This window comes from Acinonyx jubatus, chromosome C2 (genome assembly GCF_027475565.1).
Source record: "Acinonyx jubatus isolate Ajub_Pintada_27869175 chromosome C2, VMU_Ajub_asm_v1.0, whole genome shotgun sequence".
In the NCBI taxonomy this organism is placed as follows: domain Eukaryota; kingdom Metazoa; phylum Chordata; class Mammalia; order Carnivora; family Felidae; genus Acinonyx; species Acinonyx jubatus.
Genome location: NC_069384.1, coordinates 49,156,566 through 49,180,974, shown reverse-complemented (window position 1 = coordinate 49,180,974; position 24,409 = coordinate 49,156,566). Strand labels below are relative to the sequence as shown.

The window sequence follows — 24,409 nt, the reverse complement described above, 5'->3', positions numbered from 1 at the left end:
TCTAGTAGCATTACAGGAAAGAAGCAGAAATAAGCCTAATTTATTTATAGGATCAAAGTCAATGATGTCAAGACATTGAAGAATGAAAGTTCTGAAATGGAGGATAGTTATCACTTCTAAGAAGTGAACTTATGAGCTTTTGTATCTTCAATGAGATGAAAATAATTCAAACAAAATCATAGCCCTTGCAATAGCCAGTGCTAGGAATATAAGCTACAACTCTAGTTACAACATTTCAGCTTCTGTCTCATAAACCAAAATTTGTGTCTGGGATCTGAAGGCCCAAGAGAGCTGTAGAGATAGCTGCAGGCCGTAGTAGGTAAGGCCCTTACAGTGGATCTTCATCAGTAAGTGAGAGGGAAGCAGGTGAACAGAAAGAAGGAGGTAAGCAGTTGGATATATTATGGTGGATAAGATTATGGATAATGTTGTATCATAACTGCAAATCAGGGCCTTTGGAAAATTTAACCCAAATCCTTCAGACATGGAGATCCCACTTCTTTAGGAGAGTTTATTTTGTACTATTGTGGTAAATATTCCAACAAGAACAGTTTGAAAACTGAGGCTCATCATGACAAAAATGTCTCTGACCCAAAGATTTACACAAAAGATGTCACCCAGCAATACATAATTAATTGCCAAATGAATGGCAATAAGTGTTTAGTTATTCTTGGATGACCCACAAAAAGGATAAACTATAAATGAGAAGAATAGAAATGACGTCTTTGAAACAATCTCATTATCTCCTACATGTGATATTTGAAAATCTAAATAAGATAATCCTCTTCACTAAACACAAGTCTTCATTGAACAACAAAAACAGCTTTGTTTTCAAACTACCTGTACACCTCGTGAGAGGTTTCAAACTATCTCTACACTTCTCAGACCTTGTTGAAAATCATGGGTTTAGATGAGAAGAATCTTTTTAAATAATTATTGTACTAGGATATTAGTTTAGTGGGTCAAGAACAACATTTCTCATGAAATAGAATAGTTTGGGATAGTATAGGATGGAAAATAATGGAATAGAGTCAAATAGAATATTTTTATAAAATTTTTATGTACAAACTATGTATGTATGTATGTATGTTTGGATGAGTGTATGCTAGATTACAATGTAAATATCTGACTGTGAGTTATATTGGAAAGTTTGAAACTCACTGGTTTAGAACAAGGTAGCAACATGGTCCCCATGGGCTGAATGTCCCTACCTACAAACATTGATTGGCTTCACACAGAAGAAGCAAGCTAAGGTAAAATGTCATTCCCAGACTGAGGTCCCCACAAAACGATGTTGAGAAAAAATGTATTTCCCATGCTCTGAGTAAGGACTTGAAGTAGGATTGTAGAGTGGGATTGATTATCTATTTGTTTATGTCTTAGGAGGATGTTTGTTATAAATATATATTAAGGAAGTTGAGGCAATAGATACTTGGTTAAGAAAGTTTGTGAATTGAAGGAGAAAATTAGGAAGGAAACTAGAAGACAATGAGTATATAGAAGAAATTTTTCCACAGAGGGAATGCTTTGATGCAAAGAAGAGAAATGCAAAAAAAAATATTCCAGAAGCTGTAGAGAAGACAACTCATAGACAACAGTGTTTTCTCCTTTGCCCATTGGCACAATGTTATAAATAATCCATAGGGAATGAGAACTGAACCTTCTTTTCCTTTCTGTTTCCTGATGGATGAAAAAAAATGTCATCTCCTTGCACAGATCAGGGAATTAGTAGCTTTTATTGAGTTAATGAAGGATTAGGACTGGCATTTTTAGTTACTTTTTTGCAAGGATGAATTCTGTTGGTACAATCACAGGAACACAGTACAATCTCCTGTAGCATTTTAGCAATAACACCCCACATTTTTAAGGCAGCTGTCTAGGATGAGAGGTCTGATCTGTAGCTAGGAAAATCAAACTCCTAGCCTTTCTTTCACTGCACCATGCTTATTAGTCACCTTGATCAAGCAATCAGAGAGCTAGGCAGTACAAAATAAGACCACTGGAAAGCATAAATATCACTGTTCAAAATTCCATGTTCAAATCCCTAGTTCTCTCTAGTTAACTAGCTACCTGAGTGAGACTCATCCAACCTGTGAATTTCATGTAAGAAATCATACACTAGTTTCCTCTTGTTCTGTATCACTGTCAGAAAGCCACTTTTTAAAAGCTGTTGTATGCCCAAAACAATTAAAATTCATTTTAATCTTTAATAGAAATAAGAAGATACATTTATTGGAGAAAATTTAAAAAGAAATTAAAAACCCAAATAAAAATGTGAAGTTAATATTTCCTAGTTAACCTGAGGGGTTTTAAGAAATACGGATACCCAAATCTCTCCCCCCACTTATTCTACGGGGCATCCAGAGTTGAGAACCACTGAGATAAAAGAACAAGGTCTTGCTATAGTTGAGATTTCATTTATAGTTGTCTTTTTTTTTTTTTTTAGTAGTAAGCAGATTCTTTTTTTTTTTTTTTTTTTTTGTAATTCATCATGGCTCCATAACAGAAATTTGAAAACAGAACCTCTAAGAAAGGACAATGCTACCTAATACCACAACATGGTGGCTTAGGCCTGTGGGACTCAGCCAGTCAGCAACAGAATACATTTACAAAACTACATAAATTAAAGTAGGTTGAGTTTTTATTGCTTTCATGTGGTTCTGACCAATAAAGTGAAAAGTATACAATCAGAAGCAAAACATTTATAGGAAAAAAAGTAGGGATCCTTTTTTCCCACTGGGAGACATTTTCTTCCTATGGCTCTTCTCTGATCAAATGATGTAGTATTATGTGTTTCCTTAAATAATCATGACACTTGAAACCACCTGCCCGACCATGTGATGTCCTTTCTTGAAACCCTTCATCATCTTCAACACCTTTCAGGGGAAAACCCAACTCTATGATGTAGCAAAACAAAAGAAAGAAAATACTTCTGAGATAAGACTGCTACTTACCTGCCCAACCTCAGATCTCTCTTCTCCAATACCCATTCTACCCACTCTACACCTATCATTCCCAAAGATGAGAAGTTATTTCACACACACATTCATTCTTTTGCTCATTTTACTGTCTCAGTCTGCAAAGCTCCTCTTCCCAACTCCACCCCCTCTTATCAGGAACATCTCTCCAATCAACTTTTTCAGAGTTCGTTCACATATAGCTCTTCTTTCAGATATTCCTCTAACAAGACAACACTTTCTGCTTGTAGCGTTGACCATTTCCTATTCTGTTTCTGCCAGGGTCTCTGTGCCATTGTATAATAGCAGTTCTAAAAATGTACTACGTTGAAGTCAAGGCTTATCAGCGTCAACACTGTTGACATTTTAGACTAGATCATTGTTTTTTATAGGATGTTTTAACAACATTGTACAATGTGTAACAGTATCCCTGGCTTCTTCTCACTCCATGCCAGGAGTACTCCCACTCAAGTCATGACACCCAAAAATATCTCCAGATACTGCCAAATGTCTCTGTGGGAGAGGAGGTTCAAAATTACCCCAGATGACCTACATGTACATCTTTGTTTTCCCCTAGTAACCCTGTAAGCTTCATAAAAGCAAGAGTATTATGCTCACCTTTGTACTTAGGATCTAACAAAGTGCCATGTCCACTGTAGATTCTCAAGAAATGTTTGTTAAATAAATTACTATCATATTTGTGATATAAAAGGGACAACACCATACTACCAAAATGTAGAAAATCAAGTATACCAACATCTAGTCCTGATCAGGATAATGCTTTAATTTTTAAAGATTATATCATTAATGAAAATTTTCAATTTCAACTAACATTAATTAAATTAAAATCTTTAAACCCACCCACTACTAGAGGTAATTTATATTTATTTTTATATGATTTTAAAACAAAATAAAATGAGATTGAGGTCTAAGAATATATCCACATATATAAAACTCTTGGATTAAAAATTACTTGAATTAGTTAATTGATTCAGTTTTTTAAAAAATATTCATACTTTTAGTGTTCTCAAAATAGCTTTAAGTAATTGTTTCACTTTAAAAAAAATGTTCAGCTAGCACTTTTTAATGCCCTGTAAATATTTTTTTCAGCTTTTATAAACTAAAAAGCATCAAACTTAATACAATCCCTTGCTAAGTCTCCTTTTCATTCCATTAACATTGATGGCACACATTCCTACGATAGAATTGAGAAAGCAAGGAATTTTTAGAAACCAGAAATATTACTTTAATTTCAAATACTTATTCAAAATAAGTTTCTAAATAGAATTGCTGTGCCAGAATTCGCATGTATGAGCACAAATGTGAATTATACACAAATACACATAAGTTTTTAAAACGTATATATCCTATGGTAATGATTTTAAGTCTCTAAAAGATTAGTAGTTTTTTATTATTCAATTATTTTAACTTCTTATATCCAAATTATGATAAATTACGTTTGAAATAGAAAGTTAGCCATAGTTCTTTCTAATTTCAAATTATAACTTATCTAAAAAATGGTTTAATTTGAAAGCACTATTCATGTAATTTACAGGTTTATATTCAGTGGGTTAATGATGGTATGTTCAACTGAGAGACAGTGTAGTTATATGAGCTCTGATTACTTATTAGTTAAGCATTTTTGAGCAAATATACTTTAAATTCTAACATATGATACTAAGCAGTCTTCATTTTTCTTACTCTTTCTAGTGATGCAGTTTCATATTAAATGACTATAGTCTTAGTGAAAATTTGAAATTAACATCATTTTACAGACAATCTGAACTTTATAAACAAATAAAGCTATTAATGTTTTCATTTAACTTCCACCACCTTTTAACAAGCTAAAAAAATACCTTTTGTCTTTAGCATCTGGAACTTTCACATACATAGCAATAGAAATAACAAAATTGCCATATTAATATAACTTAATTTTGCTGTTCTTAAGGCTTAGCAGCTTTTTATTTTTCTTCAAGGTTTGGCACTATAATAGTTTCTAAACGCTCTTGCTATGATTTAAAAATCCGTAAATATCCAGGCATGTAATTTTGTTTTTTTAGATTTCTTAGTGTACCATTATACCTTATTGTGAGTTCTAGAAAATTAACTCTTTAAACAAGGGGTCAGTGACCTATGGCCTGCAGGCTTAATTCTACCCAACACCTACTTTTGTATGGACCATGAACAAAGGCAGTTGTCACATATTTTAATGCTTGAAAAAGAGTAAAAAACATAATATTTCATGAAAAGGGAACATTATGTGACATTCTTATTTCAGTGTCTACTAATGAAATGTTATTGGAACATAGCTACACTCATTTGTATATATATTTTCTGGGGCTGCTTTTGAGCTACAATGGCAGCTTTAAGTGGTCCTGACAAAGACCCACAAAGACTAAACATATTTACTTTGTGGGCCTTGCCAACCCTGCTTTAAACATTACTGTATGACTCTACATAACACAATACATATGTCTGGGGGACAAGACACAATACATTTCTCAGGAGATTCCTTTCAACCAATATCATTTTATTATTTTTTTTCATTAATACATTTTTCTGTAAGCCCTGGTAAAAACCACTGGTCATTATTAATAAAACACTTCCCATGACATTCATTCCATATTTGGCAAAGTATTATCAAACTGGTCAAGTCGATCATTTACTTTTTTGAGGTGTATCTTTCTTTTCCACATCACTGAAGCCTTGTGAGTTTGGAATTCCTGTAATTCCCCACTCAAAATCAACTTAGATACTTAGTAACAATCAGCCATGACTCTGAATCTATAAAGGTCAGTCTAACGTTTACTTTATCATGTCTTGATAAAGCTGTTATGCCTGGTTTTTAGTTACAACATTTTGTAATGGAAGCAAAACACAGCAAACCAGATCAAGCTTAATTTATGGTCTTGACCCAGTTTAAATTCCAGCTTAAATACAGAAGAAAAAAAGAGCACAGATTTGGTAAATTAACCAAAAAATTGAATTCCTTGAAGGCAAACATTGCTAATAGGTGTTTAAATGATACAAAAGATTATCATCCTCTACTAATGATCTTAATGCTATCCAAGCTATTGAAAAAGCTACAAAAACATAATCTTCAGTAATTCACTGTTTGATGCCATAACTAAATAGATTACAGTCTGAGCATCTGCTCATGGTTCAAAAGTTACCTTTGAAATAAGATTTCCTAGCAGAAAATTCTGATTTTTTAATATCCTCTGGATCATTATCATAGGCCTTCTTAAAAGCGGGGGGGAGCTTTAAATGTCTTGAAAGGAATGTAGAATTTGTTACGATATCTAGCATGATCTGGTTATTACATTATGTGGCTATTAACAATAACCATTACTATATTTTATTTTGAGGACATTGCTGAAAATGCCTAGAATGAAAGTACATACAGCATATTTATAGATTTTTATATTTATCCAAGTATTATAATACTCTGTAAAGAAAAACTTAAAAAAATCACTGAGGAACATTAAAAACTGTATAACTAGGAATAGTGTTCAAATAATAGCTCTGATATCTGTCTCATAAGATAAAGCTACTGACCGAAAAATGAAATAAAGAAATATTCTATTATGTATTAAATACTAAACTTTTAACTAAATTCAACCTCTTTGCTATTGCTACCAAAGTTATTTAAACTGACAGTTTAGATTGTTTTTCTTTGGCCTGTAAAATGAATTGTAAGAAGCCAATTCACAGTAGCAAAACAAATAATGTCATACTCCTGAGAACCAAAAAGATTATTATCTCAAATACATGAACCTAAGAAGTAAGGTCTTCTCTCTAACATCAAAAACAACTGGTTTTACCAAAGGCAATCTTAGAATGGAAGGAGACTTAGAGGTCACCCAAGAAATGGGAATCGCCATGATAGCTCCCAGGTTACATGAGATCCCATGTCAATTCTAATAATACTAGGCTCATTATTAAAATTATTCTTATTTAAAAGAAAATCAAACTATAATTATTTTCAATAATATTGTCTTCATAATTAGAGATGATGCCACCCATATTCAACCAGACTTTCTGGTAGGATGGGATCCTGATATCTCATTAATGGAACATCTGTGGACTGTGGCCGACTGGCAGGGGACAGCGGATGGAATTGCAGCCTGATATACAATGGTGTAGCAAATCATGGACAACTTTTGACCTCAGGCTCTATCTTCAAAATTGAATAAGCTGCCAAAAGATTAAGTCCTTTCTCCAAATCCAACCCAAATGTTCGGGATGACACTGCAGTTCACAACATAAAATTTTCTTTATAGCTTTCTTCCCTCAAATATGGGAAGATGTTTTTCGTTTCCTTTTGCGATATTTAAGATACTCCCCAGCCCAACCCCTACCCATCAATGGAACCACACTACCAGAAGAGTTTTACCAGAGATCGCCTTACATCATAAAAGATTATTAAATTAAAATGAATTTCCTGTGCTTACAAAAAACACAGCATTTGCAGTCACTTTAGGTGGCTTCAGCGCCAGGCACTTACCCAAGCCCTTGGTTTCGTGGAATCAGCTGTTCTCCATGTGCCTGGTTCTGCTGCATGTGACTGAGTGTTCAAATGCCTGGTGTTACCAAACTCTTTCAAAAAAGATTCAACCCTTCAAATGAGAAAAGAGTTGCTCATTATGAAAAGCCTTTAAAAAGAGAGAGAGAGAGAAACCCTGGATTTTCGACAAGCAAATGCTTCCATGGTCTCAGAAGGTTTTACAAGACTAATCATCACCAACATGAAACTTGAGCTCATCTTTTATAAACCTTTGTTTCCTTCCAACTACATCCCTTTCAATTTTCAATTCATTCCTTTATTCCTCTTCTCCTACCTGCTTTTGATCTTCTATTTTATGCTGCACAGAAGTCTTGAGTGGTTATGTGTGAAGTGAGCCATCGTCAGCCTGATGAGGGAAAGCCTGCTGGTCCAGAAAAAAAAAAAAAAAAAAAGATCATAAAGTAAGAAACAAGGCCTGAGATTGCATTGGGAGTCAATCTGCACAGTTATCAATGTCCTGTTATGCTCTGTGAAAGATGCCCGGCCCTTTCAATACTACATTTCATGTAGCGATGAAAATGGGATATGGAATATCATCGTGAAAACTGGTTTGATTGGGATAATAATGACTAAGAGGCTGTCAATGCAAAAAATCCAACAGGACCCAATTGTAAAGGAGTTAGACACTGAACCCGCTTCATAATCCTTGCTTTTGTTTAGGGGCCTCCAAACAACACAGCCCACCAGCCTTTGGAGCCTTTGGACCCAGTTGGACGTCATCTAAGCCTTCCACCCCAGTAGCTATTCTGATTTCTCATTAGAAAGGAAAGTGGGAAGCTGAGATTCAGGCACCATGGAAAGCTTTTCAAGATATTCTGACCAAAGCAAAGCTTTACTTTATGTACTACTGTGCTTAGGGATGACCATGTGGCAGATTGAAGCCCATTGTGTGGATGTATATTACTCCGCCAGCTGTTTAATAATAATGCCTATCCTGAAAAAGCACATTGCTTTATCAGTAATACCCTGGCATATATCTTTATAGAATTTTATCTTATTCAATTGGCTCAAGATACTTTAACAACATTTATGTTCTGTGACAGAGGCTAGTTGCCTATGGCTACTGTGAACTGAGATTAAAATCTAAGAGTTCAGCCTTTCAAGATTTCTAGTCCATTCCCTGAACCAAGTTCTTTCCCTAAATGGTAAGTGAACTTAAAGCTAACATAACTACTAAAAAATAATAGCTGGAGGCTATTCACATCACCTTCTATGTCCTGTTTAGTGTTGAGAGAGAGTTGGTGCTTTTTATACCAAACAAATCAGGTTCATGTTTTTCAGAGAAGTGTCAGCTCCATAAACTTATAATTCTATTCTACTCATGAGTAAATATGAGATACATAAATCTACCAATTTTTTGAATACCATTAATATAAATTTCCCTATATGTTCTTTTGGTTAAGAACTCTTATTAAAAACATAAAAACGATCCTAAGAAATCTCTTTCAGGGCTTCCTAATTATGCTGACAGGAACTGAAGCTTTTCTTCGCTGTGCAGAGGGTGTTTTCCTCTATAATGAAGTTTTTGAGCTAGATGTTTTCAAGCGATGTTTCAGGTTTTGCTTTGAATATGTGTCTGCCATGTTCTTTACCTTCTTGAAAGTTAAAGTGAACATGCAACAGGCTCAAGCATCAATTAATAAATTCTGTCATTTGCAGAAAAAAATCAGTAGCCTCTACGCTATGAGAAAATGAGCATTTCATAAATATTGAAACCACTACCCACATTCTCTATAAGTTGGTTAGCTAAAAAGACAGTAATTCCATTAGAGGCTTTCAGCAAGGAAAAGATAAAACAGTTGAGATAAAGTAACTGACATTATTTGTTATTATTTTGCCATTAAAATGTAGTGAACAGTAATGTCACACGTTCCACTAGCTTCTAAGAGAGAATTTTACTAGTTTGCTGAAAACTCTGAGCCCTTTATTAGGGGATTTCTTGTCGTACAAGCTATGCGACTTGGCTGAATATTTGATTAGTTGTACATGCAGCATATGCTCATATCAGGGAATAATTTTAGCTATATAAAATATTCATCAGTATTTGATAGCACCAGCAGTGGAAATCTGAGCAGTTATCCTGTCCAAAAAAAGGATTTACTTAATGTTTCATAATCAGAGGAAAGGCAACCAATGAATGCCCTTTAGTTCCTAGAGAAGGTTGAATTCAGACTGCAAAGGCACCCTGACCAGTAACCAACTATTCCCTCAAACTACATGGCTCACTCCCAACTTCCTTTAAAAGTCTTTTAACTAAACCCTCAATGACTAAACGGCTCAGGCTAGAAAATGAAAGTAAAAAGGCCTCCCTGTCTCATGGAGCTATAATAAAACATAGTTAATTAGTCAGTATACCAGGATCTTGCTTACAGGAGAGTTCCGGCCTATCATTCAGTATAAGTATCTTTTCACTATATACTGGTGAGATTTTGGTTTTTTGTTACTAGAGTCAAACCTGGAATGATGAAGTTGACACTGACCATAAGTTTGTGTCACGGGCAAGGGATAAAGGTTGATTTCCACTGTCTCTCACAAAGTTATCTCTCCGTGATGGAATTTCTCCCCGGGTTCAGTCTTTGCCCTCTTCACCTCGATATGCACACTTGCTTCCCAGATGATTCCATCTCATCCAGCTGTAAAGCACTTACCCTTTTCGAGCATACTACATAATTAACTTACTTACAGGTCTTCTCCCTCCTGATGTATACCTGAATGTAATCCCTGTTGTGGATTCTCTTTGTTCCCTAATGTTTGCCTCATACCCAGGAGAATGAACGCCTAGTATATCAGTGGTACTCAATAATACATTTTGAATAAATGAATGAGCAAAGAAGGTGAAGGATTACAGAAAATGTCTGTAACTCTTTCTTATAACTTGTAAGTGGGGAAATATGCTTCTTTCAAGGTAACAGGAAAAGATAAAGAAGACCCAGTTATATCATAGTATTCTCTTAAAGCAAAGTTCCAGCTTCACACTAAAGAATTGTATTATAAAATAAATATAAGAACTTTATACCTCTATGCTTGAAGAATTTTTACCATCCGAATGTTTAGCCTCAGATTTTTTTTTTCAGGATTCCTTTTTGTTTTAAAATGGACCCAAACTCTGGGGCGACTGGGTGGCTCAGTTGGTTAAGCTTCCGACTTCGGCTCAGGTCAGGATCTCACAGTTTGTGAGTTCGAACCCCGCGTCGGGCTCTCTGCTGACAGCTCAGAGCCTGGAGCCTGCTTCATGTTCTGTGTCTCCCTCTCTCTCTGCCCCTTCCCTGCTTATGCTGTGTCTCTCTCTGTCTCAAAAATAAATAAACATTAAAAAAATAGGTTCTCAGTAAGGATTTCTTGAAGGAAAGCTAAGAAAGTCAAAATTAAAAGCGAATAAAAAATTTGTTTAAAAAAATAATAAAAAAATAATAAAATGGACCCAAACTCAATGATATAAAGGAACTCATAAATGTATATATGTTAAGTTTTTACTTTGATTGATATAATCAATTAATGCAGAAGCCAGAAAGTAGTTTTTGGTATTGTAGATTCTCCAACCAATTTACTGTTCATTTTTCTACTGTCAGGTGGGCATCTTGTAGCTCTACCCCCATGGGCTTCTCACTGCAGAGCTGAGTTGTAGGAGCCAAAGGTTTTTCAGGTACTTATAAAATGAGTTGTAAACCATGTACTCTTATACACAAATAAACTGGCCCTATGTCCTAGTGGGATTTCAGTCCACACTGAATTGTAGACAAATTATAAAAGCAGATTTAGCCGCACTTGAAAGAGGGTCCACACAAGCTTTATACATAAGTGCAATTGATTTCCCAGTTCAACAAATAATTTTACCAAATATTTCTAATCTCAAGAGTCTAAAACCTGAATAAATTAGCCTTATCTCTTGATCAGCATAAACTGTTAGTTGTTAAGTTAGCAAGTGGCAATAAGGTTTATATGTTATTGTATGGTAGGCATTGTTGCACCACAAAAGGGGAAAATGTTATTAAAGGAATTTGAATATATTACTTTAAGACCATCAGTGGAAATACTGATAGATTGTTGCTCTTATATCGCATGATACTTAAAACCTCTGTTTTTTCAGGTATTTCTAGAAATTCCCCTATATGAAAGATTTACTGATATATTCTAGATGCTTTCAATGAAGAATTCATGGTGATTACAGTATTTATAGTACTACAATTTCTTGCTAGTTATTTATTTACAGATGATCAATTCCAGGAACTAGCTTTACTAGGTATCTGATATTGAATACTTTCAAGAAAGCTTTTAAATCATCCCTACATTTATAAGGCATTTCCTTGTTTCTTGGATTACTTAAGCACTCTCATTTCTGGAAATACCTAATCAAAAGCATTAAATTTAAAACAATTGTAAATTGGAGTACTGAGGTCTACAGAAGTGCAATTACTGTATCAGTTCACCAGTATGGCCCTATTTGCCAATAAAAGCACTGAAATTGTGGTTCATATTTCCAGCAAATCTTTGTTGAAAGCCACAAACTGGATAATGGTAGGAAAAATTATTCTAATCATATCTCTATTGTCATAATAAGGCAGGCCCATTCCTTTTAAAACCAAAAAAAAAGTCTAAGAACTTTCTAAGCTAGAAACCTAGGATTCCACAGTAGTTTCAATACGCATTCCAGATTGGTAGGAGTTTGTCATGAACTCTTTGGTTAAATTGGCCATCATCTCTTTTAAAGAACAGGAAACAAAACTTCAAGGACTACAAAGACTGGAAGATAATTTAAGTTAAGTGATGTGAGCCCCCTGGCAAATGGGCATAGGCACATAGTGGCAGGAAGGAATCAATTGGAGAGCACAAAGCTTGCCTAAAGGCAAAATGGTTACACATTTTCAGGAGATTGTTGCCAACCAGGAATACATTCTACAACATGGTGAGAAATTCAAGTTTTTCAAGAAAAGAGCAGATCAAGGATATTATTTGCAACCACCTGACTTTTACATGCTGCCTCATGTTTCTAAATCATTTTCACATATTTGGACTGGATTACACTTTGGAGCTACCAGTTTGCCACTTTGTCTAGAAGTCTGAAACATCAGTGGTATTTTCTTATTAGAAAAAAATGAGATAGTTTCCTGCTAAGATTTTGTTTAATAAGTATTTATTCTTTGTGGGTTGTTGTTGTTGTTGTTGTTGTTTGGTTGGTTTTTGTTTTGTTTTGTTTTTTGGGTTTTTTGGTTGTGTTTTTTTTTTTTTTTGAGAGAGAGAGGTAGGGGGAGAGAGGGGGAGGGAGAAAGAGAATCTTAAGTGGGTTCCAAGTCCAGCACGGAGCCCAGCACAGAGCCCAATGCCAGGCTTGATCTCACAACCATGAGATCATGACCTGAGCTGAAATCAAGAGTAGGACACTTAACTGACTGTACCCAGGCACTCTGATCTTGTTCTTTTTAGATAGTACTGCCCAATTAGCTGGTAGTCACATTTGTCTGAGTCACAGAGTGAATTTTGTGCACCCATTTATACATTCATTATACTAAATAACCATGAGAAACAACATCATGGTTTAATTTATATATTTTTATCATATAATAAAGTACATCTTGAAGGGGGAATATACTAAGTTCAGATGTACCATCTTGATATTAGTTTTACTATAATCACATCAAAGTGGATAGGTCATAACATCACCACTACTTTTTGACACATTCAGGAAGGTATTCAGTAGCATTATTCTAACAAAACTGAGAATAGAGACAAAGAACAAAATATTATTTAGTTTTTCAAACCTGTGGCTTTGACCTATAGAAACATATGCTATGGTGGTGCATGGGTGGCTCAGTCAGAGGAGCGTCTGTCTCTTGATTTCAGCTCAGGTCATGATCCCAGGGTCTTGGGATCAAGCCCTACATCAGGCTCTGTGTTGAGCATGGAGCCTGCTTAAGATTTTCTCTCTCACTCTGCCCCTCCATTACTTGTGTGTGAGCTCTCTCTCTCTCAATAAAATAAAATAAAATAAAATAAAATAAAATAAAATAAAATAAAATTTAAATTAAAAAAAGAAACAGGTTATGGATGAAAATGCAATGTCTATGGAAAATTATTCACTCTCTGAATTTCTTCCTGAATGGCACAATATTAATCAATTTTTCTTCATCATCATCATCATTTTAAAAAAATGCATCTAACTCCTCTCCATGTAACCAACATTAAATGTAGTCATAAGAGTATGTAGACAGAAAATGATGGAGAGAAATGAGGTGATAGATGACAGAGATAGAGGGAAAGGGGGAGGCAGAGGGAGAGAGTTGTACGCTATTGGTTCTGTTTCTTTGCAGAACTCTGACTAATACAGCAAGCTGCTGTTTCTGCTAAATTCCATATGCCCTACTTAACAAGTTTACAGATTTTTTTTCTTTTCAGTTTTTATTTGTCTCTGCCCAAAATGACGATATTTATATTTATTCACAATAAGCCTTATCTTCTTAGAGTCAATTCATTATTCCTGGCTGAATGATTCTTTTGAAGGCCTGATTCTGGTATCCCATATATTCACTGTCTGCCTATCTTTGCCTCAAATACAGAAGATAGAATCATATTTGCTTCATCAAGGTTAGTTTTTGAAGTCAGAACAATGTAAAAGTTAGTTGATTTTCTAAGGAAATGGTCTACACCAACCATAGTCAACATGCATGTTGGAGCGTTGTTACTGGTTGTTTTTTTTTCCCCAAGCATAAAAGCTACCTTACTAACTCTCTGAATCATACTAGACAAATTACAATGCTCAAATTGAATGACATGGTTTATTCTTATCTACCTTATTAAAGTTCCAGAAGACCAAGGACTTTGAATGAATAATCCCAAATCAGTGTTGAACTGAGCCCATGTACTCCAAGGGGATTTAGACCATCTGCTAATTCTGCTGGGCAAAGGCTTTCTTTTACATATGCTCAGGTTTGGAGAAGCAGAATCCAGTTTGCTTCCAGCTCCTATCTTTTCATCCTACAGTTAAATATTTTGTTTATGTAAAATAAACTTTTGCAACCATTTTGCATTATTTGAAAGCCACTTTATTGCTTCCCCACAACAAACATAGATGGGTATATTAAGAAAACTAAAAAAGTATTTTGCAAACAGACAATTCTTTCTTACTATCTGGTGTCCTTTAAAAATTATTTCCTGAAGCATTTGTTAACCTTTATATAAACAGTTATTAGGTCAAACAATTTTCCATTTTGCCCAATAAATATTTTGGAAGGTGACTGTTATTACATTTTAAAATATGACAGAAATATATTGGTATTCTCATCTGACCACCCTTCCCATCCCCCCTACCCTTATTCTGAACACAGGCATGTGTAGTAAGTCTTTCACAAACAAGGAATCCATTCAGGACTTAGGTACCTGGGCCATTTTCCACTCAACAGGTTTCCTATGCACTTGTAGGTGCCAAACAGCAACTCCTGTGTTCCTCCAAAATAATTCTTAACAGAGAGGGGATTAAACTCTAAGTGGCTTCCTGATTTCACCATTTCTGCAGTCCAGTGTTAAGTTGCTGAAAGATTACTTCATTTGTACCGTCAGGAGCCTAACAGGCTTTAGAAACTAGGTGAGTGATGTAATGATTGTGTGTGTGTGTGTGTGTGTGTGTGTGTGTGTGTGTATGAAATATTGGAGTAGTTAGCAATCTGTTACATTAAAAGCATATAAACATTTTTGAGCATCTCTTCATTTTTTGAAAATAACTTTTCTGTGATGTTCTAAATTTCAAATTAAAATGCAAAATGTGAGATAAAAATTACTGTAATTGCAATAATAGTCTGTAGAGTAAAAGAGAAAGAAAATTAGATGAATGCATGTATTTGCCCAATACTAATACTCAACTCCACTAGAAGCAAATATTTACTCATTATCTGAATATAAAAAGTAAAATGTTCTTAGGGTGGTAATGTACCTATAAATGTCCAATCTATAAATGCCAAAAGTCATATTGCAACAATGGCTCCACATACTCATATCCAATCAGATCAATATTATAATCAAGAAGAAAAAAGAAACAGAACTCACACTGAATGGAAGACTTTCCAAATTATCAAACTTGAAATTATCAAACAGGAGCAAAATCATTAAAACTATTGCTTTTACAAACATAATCAGTCATCTGGAAAATGACTTTTATACAGATATAATAATTTCCTAAGAATAAATTGTGCAAAGTCCAATCAATGCTTTCAGGTTTGTGTAAACCATGCCTTGGGCCATCTTGGTAGAGATTTCTGGTCCTAACTATCATCCAGCATATTCTGTGCTCTCAGAAGCAGGGGCTGCTGAATAACCACATTTGAACTACATGATCATGCAAGGTTATTTGTGGAAAATGTATTTGACTTGGACCCACAGTTGAGCTCTCACCTTAAAATCAAGAAGGTGCATTCTTGGAATAAACAACTTCAAAAGAGTCCAGTTTTAATTGCTACTTCAGTGAGACATCAAAATCCCATAGGAAAGAGTTGTTTTACTGATATTTATGCTAAGAAATTTTCCGTCTTTTCAAAGCTTGTATGCCTTCCCCAAGTTTTCAGAAATGCAGGCTAGAGAGATTAAGAAGGATCAGGAAGCAAATACTCCATGTAATCTGAAATTAAGGAATAAAATTAATATCTTTGATAGTTTAAGCCTATTTTTCAATTAATTTTATAGTGTGTAACTCCTTTATTAAAAGGGTAATATTCTGGCCAGGGATACATGTGGGTCTGTTTTTATCAATAGCCATGTATTTTGTTTAATGAGGACTGACCACAAGGTCTATTGTACTAGATACTTAGTTTAGAAAATCTTCTAAAGATCACATTTTTTTCCTGAAGCTCGCTATATTATTACATTTGTTTATTTTCAGTCATGGCTACAATAGATGGTTTCCAACTACTTCTAAACTGACTTAAGGGATATTATAAGTAAGAGGAATAGATATAACAAAGCTATTATGAAAATTTCAAAGGATAAGAGTCAAACAGTCAAAGATGAATGTAGTTTAAGCCTCTATAAAGGAGCACTGAGTAAAATATGAATAGTATCTTCAACAGCAACTTTGTAGAAAATGAAGAACACGTTCTTTTTTATACTGTTTCTTATCACTGCTTCTAAGAAACATTTGAGAAGAAAAAGTGATAGGAATTTTTTCTTTCCTGTAAATCTCTCAATGGCCTTCTGAGAATTTTCCTTTCTCGCAAATCTTAGCTCTCACTTTCTACAGAAGTCATCCCTGTGCCAGTTGTTTTTAATTGCCTTCCTAATATCTATTCACTCCATCTCCCCTTCTAATAGAATGCAAATTAATTTTGTGGGTAATGTTTTGGCTTAAAATACTTAGCTTTCCACAGTCCCACAAATCAGAGAGGGGCTTGAGATGCGGTTCTGGGCAAAGAATATATTGTATAAATGGCAGTTAAGTATTGGGCTTTTCAGAGTATTACTGTCTTCATGAAAAAAAATGGGCAAACCCATTCAACATATCTTTTGCTCTTTGCTTTTTCCCTTTCTTCCTTCCTAGGATTGTCTCTTTGTTGTAAATATGAGAACAACCTTGCATTAAGGATGACAATGCTGAAAGCCAGGGGGAGTCTGGACCTCAGTATCCTCATGTTACTATAACAGTCCTGGAATGAGATGAGATGAGATGAGATGAGATGAGATGAGATGAGATGAGATGAGATAAGATTACATTTTAACTGCCTTCTGTGACACAGTTGAATACAACCTTCAGTCTCAGACTTCCTTTATGTATGTACTTCAGCCCCATCTGGTTTAGCTGCTCCTCCTTGTTTCCATGGCATCCCCTACAATTCCAAACACAATCTTCTCTCCTTCACTGCATCATAAATTTCAGGAAGAGAGAGATCATTTCAAACTTACATGTCCCCAGAAACTTGCCCATGTCTATATAGCATGTAGTAGGCACCCGATACATTTATTAAACGGGGGAATAATAAATTATCAAACAAGTATAATACCCACTTCTCTGTACATCTACTTCTAACTATCACATCTATACAACTAGGGTTTTTTTTTAAACCTAGACTATTGCAATAGCTTCCTCCTCACTTAAAAGCCCTTCCATAGCTTCCCATTACCCTTAGAATAAAACACAAATAACTTCCACATTCTGGGAAACCTGGAACTGCTCTGACTGCATGTCCTCTCACCTTCATCATGACATTTTAGCCACACTGGCTTTCCATTGGTTGATGAAACATTCCAAGCTCATTCTTACCTTAAGATCTCTATGCCAGATGTTACTTTTTCACAGATTTTCACACACTGACTCCTTCTTGCCTTTCAGATTGCAGCTTAGATCACCTCCTCAGAGAGGTCACAGCTGACAGCTCAATCTAGAGGAACTTATCAGGCACTCCATCCCATAACCCTCTTTTGCAGCTGTGGAGAAAATTCTTTTATTGCTGCAAACTTATGGTCTTCTGAGAGAACATTTTACTGGAATTTGGCAGCTAGGCTAAAACACTATCTTTACAAGGTAATTTAGGACTGAAAAAATAACAAGAACTCCAGAGAGCTTTATGTCTCCAGAGGTAATGTGTTTACATTTCAAGGGGAGATGAGACCAGGACCATGGACATGTTCCAAAAGGAGGACCCAGGATCCTTCCCATTAGTTTTCCAAGGAAACTCTCTCAAAAGGGGAGGAAATACAGCTGCCTCTCCCTCATGTATAAATGTCCAGGTTCATTTGGGGGGGGGGGTGGAGGGGGGGCCTCACCTACAATACAGACACCTTTGTGTTGAGTGACAACTGGCTCTCACTGCATTGTCCCAGAAGGAAGACACTGCAACACAAGGGAACAAGGACATTATTATTTGCTGTAAATAAATAATGATAAATCTGTCTCCTCCAGAAACCTCTTGTTGGCATTCAAGAGAATATTAATAAATATATCATTATAAGTCAAACGTCTACTAACTACGGTGGTCCACAAGTCTTTGCTATGTTTATAACTAGTGCCTAAAAGATCTCCTAGTATGGGATCAATAAACACCAGTTGGGTAAATAAATGAATCAATCACTAAAATGACCATTATTTTAAGAACTAGATTGTGTAGCTTTCTAGTGAAAAACAGAAGGGAGATTAAAAATTGTAGAAAAATGGATGTTCATTTCAGGTGACCTCTTAGAGAATAGCATATGTAATATATATTTGAAATCTAAGGTTTTTATAAATGCTTGTAATGAACACATTTTGTTTTTTTAGTGGGCTGATTTCTTTATATTAGCTACTCCCTGTGTAGTTGACAAGGTTTTTATTTTTATGTAAACATTGAATAATTTATCTGTATCCCTGCCCAGCTGCAGAGCAATTGAATCGGGCAAGACCAAGACTTCTCTCAAAAAAGCAGTTTCAATTCTTCCCAGAGGTCTGAACAAGAACACAATTAAATCCTCAGAGTTCTGCACATACATTAACAGGAAAACTTTACAGCGTACTTCAGTAATTCTCCATCTCTGTCATACGATCACCGATGATAATTTGAGGAGGATTATACCTTAATGGCATTTCAGGATGAGTTCCTGTCAAAACACACTCTACAGAGCCTGCAGATTAGACCTGTGAAGCATCATGTCTACTCAGATATTGAAACACATCTTCAAAAAATAATCATGTTCATTTTGATAGAGTTGATATTGAACTTTTACTTCTGATAATATTTGTAGTATTTGCTCACACTAATCATCTCATTGTAGAAATAAAACAAATACACTGACATCATAAATATTGGGTAAATGGGGTGGCTGGGTGGCTCAGTTGGTTAAGCCTCCAGCTTCTGCTGGGGTCATGACCTCATGATTCGTGAGTTCAAGCCCTCTGTTGGGCTCTGTGCTGACAGATGGGAGTCTGGAGCCTGCTTCGGATTCTGTGTCTCCTCTCTCTGCCTCTCTCCCACTCATTCTCTGTTCTCTCTGTTCTCTCTCTCAAAAATAAGTAAACATTAAAAAAAATTAAAAATAAATAAATATTGGGTAAATATAATTATTAAAGTTCCTCCAAATGGGATTGGACGTTGTAACACCCAATGCCTTTGGAAGGGTAACATTTGGGTAAGCAAGAATTAAGAATTTAATATTGTGTAGTTGTGTCCCTAGCATAATCCATAGAACAGAGTACCCTGATTGACAGTACAAACCTCAAGTCTTTTCAGCACATATATTCCTACAGTAAAGAAGGGTACATACCAATCTATTAACATTATTTCTAAATATATCTAAATACCTTTTCTCTGGGTTTTCTTAAAATCATCTGATTTCCCAAATAGCATTTCACCTGAGAAGAGGATGGGTTGATACCCCAGTATCAGTATTTCCAACCATTTATCAATTCAAAATAAATTAATTCATGAGGCTCTTGTAGTTTGGTAGACATGAACTAGTCCTCCAGAGGCTAATACTTAGAGAGAAATAAAAAAATCAAATTCTTAAATGTACAAAAACGAGAAATAAGATTTGGAGCAATGATGACACTAAAAATATCACTATATTATACATTATATACCTTTGCTATTATGCTGTATACAAAATAATATTGAAAGGGTGATGCTCTTGCTAATTCCTAATCCTTGCAAAGAATATGTTTATGAAGGACTGAGGTGAAGGCCAGACAATTTGCAGGGCTCAGTGCAAAATGAAAACATTGACCCCTTGTTCAAAAGCAGGGGAAAAGCTTTTTCTGTTCTTCTATAGTCTCTCAAACTATCCTGGTAATTTTTATTTGCATTGAAGGTACTGCTTCCTTGGGAATGAGGATACCTGCCGGGCAAGTGCAGACCTTCACAAGTGTCCTGTCCACACCCATTCCTAAGCCCATGCTGTGAACAAAAGGCAGCAGAAGTCACTGGGTGGAGGCTAGGAAGTGGCCGGGCATGCAATCAGAGGAAATAAGGTGACAGGAGGCAGAACCCTATGTGAGTAGAAGATCCAACACGTCAGTGAATACTTCCATCATCCCATCAGGATGAGTTTTGACTACAGAAAACAAATTTAAAGATAAAACTATTAAGAATTTCAAGATGACCACATTGTATCAAACCTTAAGCATGGGACCCTTTATGAATGCCCTGTTCACACGCCCAGGAACCTGGCCCTTCCTAAAGCAGAAAACAGTCTCCTATTCTCCTATTCTGGTCCTGGCTCTGGCTTAATTTGCCTCAACTATTTCTTTTTTTTTTTTTTTCTTTTTTCTTTTCTTTCTTTTTCTTTTTGTTTTTATTTAACATAAAGTGTAATATTAGTTTCAGATGTATACAATTTAGTGATTCAACACTTCCATACAGAACCTAGTGCTCATCACAACAAGTGCATTCCTTAATCTCCATCACCTATGTAACCTCCTCCCCCCACCTCCCCTCTGTAAACATCAGCTTGTTCTTTATAGCGAAGACAAAGACTTACATTTCTTGGACTCAGTTCTAGTATTTTCAAGGTGAGAGTACAATAGATCATCATTAGTAGGTATTATATAATCAATGAAGATTAAAATGTTTTTAAATATGTAGAGAAAGAATTTTAAAGATGAAAAGAAGCTTAAATTATGTAGCCCAACCCTTTCATCTGACACAGAGAAAACCAAGGCCCCAAGGGGTTAAATATTCAATGTCACCACCAGCTGGTTAGCACCAGGGCAAGGAATAGAGCCCACCCCATCTCTCTCCCGACCTGTACCTCCTTTAGAAGAGTCAAACAAGACAAAGAAAGACAAATTTAATTTCACTAATAGTTTATACTTTTAAGGAATATATGTCAAAAGGGGTCTAGTGGAAGCTGACTTGATGGGACACATCAGTAAAAGTTTAAAACATTATTTAGCACCACAAAGCCATATAGGGTGGATCATATTACTTGTCCTCCAATGAATAAGGAGGTGACATACTGATGAAAATTTCTTCAGGCTTTATTTGACATATTTTGCCTTTATTGATTTTACTCCATAAACCCCTGAAAGATGTGTGCTTGTTCCTCCAAAATTTTAGGTTCCTGCTCCTTTCACCACATGACCCTTAGTCTTCTGTTAGCTATCTTTCCGTGCTTCCTGCTACTCATGGTCAACATGGCTATCTGATTTAATTTAACTTTTAAGTAATTAACATTTCTGCTTCCATGAGGCAGGAATTTGGAACAATGAAAATTGAGAAACCATCTTTCTCCTTAGACAAGTATGAATAAAACAAGGTAAGCCAAAAAGGAACCTCAGACAGCCGGATAAAAGAAAGGGAGATACTCCATCCTCTCCCTGAAACTCAGAGAATGAGAATGGTGAATAAGTCCCAATAAGTTATTTTTTTTTAGAGAAATGTACAAATTATATAATGCACTCAGTATGTTTCTTAGTCTGGGATCAACATAAAGCCAAATTCTTTTATTATGAGTCCACTCAAGCTTACAGTGTTTATAACACAGTAATAATCTCTAGTAATAAATAGTATTCTATAATCATTATCACCGTTAGGTAAAGAAATACTATAGCAAGTGTTCCAAGTTTGAAAGACACTGATGTCTTCCTAAAAATATTTCCTTACTTCAGGACTAGAAAAAGCATACACTACTAAGCTAAGTGGCCTTGGAAGGAGGGCCCTGAGGATATTGTAGCTTTGATATGATGTTTTGTGTTATATACAATGTGACCTCATGTCACTGAAGAACTTGGCTGACAGCGTTCTTCCCACTGGCATCCTATACTGGATACTATCTCTTAGGCAGAAAAGAAGTAGACAGCAGCAACTTTCTTCTATCAAAAAGCACTTAGAGTTGAACTAGAAATACAGACCATATATAGGAGATAGCTGAAGGGTCAGTATATCCTGTTCTGCTTGGCTCTGGTCTCTACTTAGAGCTGTGTCACTGCTTAGATCTAGATCAATTGAGTTTTGTTTATACTGGCAGGGAAAAATTCTCCATCATATGTTTTATCAAATCCTAACAGAAACACCTGGAGCACAAAAGCAAAAGCAGATTTACTACTAACTCACACTGACCTGAAACGTTGTTATCAATTCTGACTTCAGTTAACACATAGTCCCTGGTGTTGTTCTCTGGGACAGTTCCCACGCCCTCTAGAATTTAGTATTTTTTACATGAATGCCTATATGAGGGCAGAGTACTCAGGCAGCCTGCGCTTCGAAAGGCTCAAAATGCAAAAGGCACAGTAAAATAAATCAGTTGGACTACTTAGTGGTAAATGCCTCATTTTCTTGTTGTGTTTACCCTTCTGACCCAACAGAACAGTAATGTATATTCTCTCCCTGCATTCTTAATAAGGTTATTTACACTGCATATCCAATGAGTTTGTGCCCTGTGCAATAAATTCTCAGTTCTGAAATGTGTGTAAGAGTGTAGACATCATTATTGGAAGAATTAACCTTGTAAATGAGGAGCACCCTTATTGAAGCTCTGAATTTTGATTATTCAAGAGTGACACCGGAATACAGGCAGTTTTCTGCAGAATTATGATCAGCCTTGCAAATAGCCACTGACTGTGAATAAGCAACAATATCTTGGCAAGAAGTGAAAAAATCTGACTTCATTTAAAAAATATCTCCGTGTTGGTTTGTGACTTTCAATGCCAACAGGGGAAAGAAATATTATGAGTATCTTTGAGCCATAGAATTAAAGGCTTATTTATCAGTAGTGATCTGTATTTTGAACTGGTTGGACTGAGCAAAGCTAGAAAGAGGAAATGTAGGCAAAATAGAACTTTTTTAAGCCACACTGCCTGTGGCTCAAAGCCCCCAGAACACCCCAGATATTCTACTATGTCTAAGCCTCCACTCAACCATACTGTGCAACTTCAACAGCCATAGTTAAGACATACCTGGATACACTAACATTTTATCAACATCCTGGAGGCTATAGAAATCTAAGGGTATGATGAAGCTACGAAGTTATAATTCAAAAAACAAGTAATTACAGATCAAGAAAAAACAAATATTGTCTCATTTCCATAAAAACCTAAGATAGATCATTTGACTTCAATTCATTCCAGTTTTCTAACCAAGGAAAGATGTTGAGGATTAACATGAGATTTGGAGATTCTTCTTCCTTCTCTCTCCTCTAATTCATGATAGCTGTCTCCTCTTCCTTAAACCTTGAAGAGGCATGAGGGGAGGATATTTCAGAGTCTATAATTGAAAATAATGTTCAAGAGTTATTCGCTTGAAAGCAAAAGCTTATCCATTTAATGTCATTCCAGCACATGTATAAGACCCAACTACAGGCCTGAGCATCAGGTTGTAGATAGAGGGAGAATTTCCCTCTCTTCCATGTGAATATTTACAAACTTTATAGCATCCATGATAATAACTATTAAATCCACTGCCAATTGTGGTATAGGTGGAGTAACATGGGAGTACTTACTTGTGAAAATTGTACAGCTAAGATCTGTGCATTTCAATATGTTTAACTTCTCTCTCTCTCTCTCTCTCTCTCTTTCTCTCTCTCTCTCTCTCTCTCTCTCTCATACACACACACACACACACACACCTATAAATAACAATAATGATCAAGTAAGTTTGAGGAGTGGGTGAAAGTAAAAATAAATAAGAAAGGCTGAATACTGATGACTTTTTAAGCTGGGAGATGGGTTCATAGGAGTTCATTACACTATTCTATTTTATTTGTGTATGTTTTGAAGCATCTCATAATAAAACCTTAAAAAATGCTAATTGTTTCAGTTTTATAACCAACCCACAACCACCCTTATCACTATGTGGGTCATGATCAAAATCCACTCACGTGTTTGACATTTAACAATGCAGGTGGAAGATATATCATTGAAGGAAATAGCTTGATATTTTTTAATTTCTGCATCTTTGCTTAAGTAAAGATAAGAAATTAAAGAAGCTTGTTAATAATCATTAAA

At 35.5% G+C, this 24,409-nt stretch overlaps 1 protein-coding gene across 10 annotated transcripts in view; it reads right to left on the bottom strand.

The window, feature by feature from the left end:
- The window catches only part of ZPLD1 (zona pellucida like domain containing 1), a 536,164-nt gene that overhangs the window by 57,762 nt on the left and 453,993 nt on the right, over positions 1-24,409 (bottom strand). For 8 of the 10 annotated variants that reach the window (XM_053220795.1, XM_053220791.1, XM_053220793.1 and 5 more), the window contains 6 exons: positions 18,265-18,331; positions 17,762-17,925; positions 15,904-16,126; positions 14,309-14,493; positions 7,799-7,885; positions 7,465-7,576 (listed from right to left, as the gene is read on the bottom strand). The gene's annotated coding sequence lies outside the window, so the exon portion shown is untranslated. Of the gene's footprint in view, positions 1-7,464; positions 7,577-7,798; positions 7,889-14,308; positions 14,494-15,903; positions 17,041-17,761; positions 17,926-18,264; positions 18,332-24,409 lie in introns of those variants that run through there. The other 2 variants (XM_053220792.1, XM_015069155.3) reach the window with 2 other exon arrangements.